The sequence below is a fragment of the Nansenia antarctica genome, assembly GCF_963989245.1.
Source record: "Nansenia antarctica genome assembly, chromosome: 6".
Taxonomy (NCBI): Eukaryota; Metazoa; Chordata; class Actinopteri; order Argentiniformes; family Microstomatidae; genus Nansenia; species Nansenia antarctica.
This window is the reverse complement of record NC_137676.1, coordinates 37,505,550-37,508,049: the sequence shown is the minus strand read 5'-3', so window position 1 is coordinate 37,508,049 and position 2,500 is coordinate 37,505,550. Positions and strand designations below refer to the sequence as shown.

The 2,500-nt window shown below is 47.0% G+C and overlaps 1 protein-coding gene across 1 annotated transcript in view; it reads left to right on the top strand.

The window, feature by feature from the left end:
• cacna1fb (calcium channel, voltage-dependent, L type, alpha 1F subunit) overlaps positions 1–2,500 on the top strand; it is a gene marked incomplete at its 3' end in the record, with an annotated part of 50,199 nt that overhangs the window by 11,399 nt on the left and 36,300 nt on the right. The gene's annotated exons all lie outside the window — the stretch shown is intronic.

Sequence of the window (2,500 nt, the reverse complement as noted above, 5' to 3'; positions counted from 1 at the left end):
ATCTGTTCCACAGTTAGAGTATAGCATCTGTTCCACAGTTAGAGTATAGCATCTGTTCCACAGTTAGAGTATAGTATCTGTTCCACAGTTAGAGTATAGTATCTGTTCCACAGTTAGAGTATAGTATCTGTTCCACAGTTAGAGTATAGCATCTGTTCCACAGTTAGACTATAGTATATGCTCCACAGTTAGAGTATAGTGTGTGTTCCACAGTTAGAGTATAGTATCTGTTCCACAGTTAGAGTATAGCCTGTGTTCCACAGTTAGAGTATAGTATCTGTTCCACAGTTAGAGTATAGTATCTGTTCCACAGTTAGAGTATAGTATGTGTTCCACAGTTAGAGTATAGTGTCTGTAGAGGAGACTGGGGGTAAATGTAATAGAATGTTATGTCATGTTTTGCATTGAACTCAGTCAGTAGTCAGAGATCACTCTACTTACTGTAGTCCTGTACCTTTTTTCATATTAGAAACAGCTTTCTTCTATTCATACAATTTAAGGTCTCTAAAGAGAATCACAGCATTAGCCTCCTGTGAGCGGGGGTATTGGAACAGTAGACAGGGAAATGTAACACTTTTAAAACATAGGATTGTGTGGTCAACAGCATGCTCTCAATATCCCGCTTGAATGCTCTCCTGCCCCGCTGTGAAAACCTCACACGCTGGTCAGTACCCTACCCTGAGACTGGTGGTCCTTACCTTAGAGGCTGGTCACTACCCTACCCTGAGACTGGTGGTCCTTACCTTAGAGGCTGGTCACTACCCTACCCTGAGACTGGTGGTCCTTACCCACCACTGTCAGTCTCTCCTGCTTTTGAATACAGTGGCACTCCAGTAACATCAGTGGTGATCCCCTGTCTGTTTCCCTGGGGAGGCTGGTGGAGATAGACAGGCTCATTGTATTGCATGGAATGGTATAAAACACGTGTGTTTGAAACCATTCCTAATTCCATTCGTCTACCTCCACCAGCCTTCGCCTTCACCTACACTGAACCGACGTAGGTATTCTATAAACCAGGTGTGTCCAACCCTCCATTTAAACTTCAACCCTAACCCCCTAGCACACCTGATGGTGTTAGGTTAGCGTGGGAGTGAAAACCTGCAGGACGGTAGCTCTCCAGGAGGAGGGTTGGGCACATCCACTGTAAACAAACGTTGATTTTCAATCGAATGTCTGCTCCTGACACCCCTTCCTGATTGCTCGCAAGCGTTGAGATGCACAGATCTCTCCCACTATATTCAGTTTGGCCGTGCTAATCTACGCACATTCATCAAAAGGCCCTAGGCTGTCAAGCGCGGTAACAGACACTCTGTCTCTATTTAGCGAGCGGGAACGTCAACGCACGCAACGGAGCTTGTTAGGATGAGGTGTAGGAGACAGAGAGAGTGCTGTGATTTGGCTGCAGGGGTAGTAACAGTAAAAGTTTGTTTACATTTGCCCCCAAACCTAACAGCCATGCATGACAAACCTCATGTGTGACAGCAGCGGGTGAAAGGGGGGGAAAGTCGGCAACCAATCAAAATGTTCAGACTTTTATTCTGAAAAATGTAAATACATTTTGACGTTGAAAATCAATGACACACTAGCTAGTTAAGCCAAAATATTGCAATGCAATGGATTCGGTGAGTAATCCCCACTACTCTACACTGACTAGCTAGTAGTAGAGGAGGGTTGTGTGTGTGACATGTGTGGGTATGAGAGTATGACAGTGTGTGAGAAATAAGGAAGAGAGTAGGACATGGCCGAGGGCGTGTGCGTGTGCATTTACTCTGTGCCTGCATGCGGATGTGTGTGTGTTCCTACATGCAGGTGTGTGTGTGTGTGTGTGTGTGTGTGTGTGTGTGTGTGTGTTATGCGTGCGAGTGTGTGTGCAAGAGTGCATGTGTGTGTGTGTGTGTGTGTGTGTGTTTAGGGGTAAGGGGTTAGGCAGAGGCTGTGTGTGTGTGTGTGTGTGTGTTTGTGTGTGTGTGTGTGTGTGTGTGTGTGTGTGTGCATGCATGCTTGCGTGTGTGTTTTTAGAGGTTAGGCAGGGGCAGTATGTGTGCCAATCGGCACAGACAGAGCTGAGGATTGACGGATGACAGATTGATAATCCTTTGAAATGCCGGTTCACATACTGTATCTACGCTGACCTGGGAGGTCCACTGGCACACAGCATGTGATCCATATCTGCAGTGCGACTGGAGGGCTGCTTTGTCTCTCAATAGAGAACTCCTAATTAGGTCATTGATGGAGTGAGTGTCCTAAAACAGCAACATGTTGAGTGTCTAGGCTGGGTGTGCTCTCAGACAGCATGCAATGTCACTGGATGTTTCCTTCCATAAGGAACGTGTGTGTGTGTGTGTGTGTGTGTGTGTGTGTGTGTGTGTGTGCGTGTGCGTGTGCGTGTGCGCGTGTGCGTGTGTGTGTGGCTGTGCATGTTAAGCGTCGACCATGTAACCGCAGGGTCCCCGGTTCGAATCCGGCCGGGGACATATCCTGCATGTCATCCCTCCTCTCT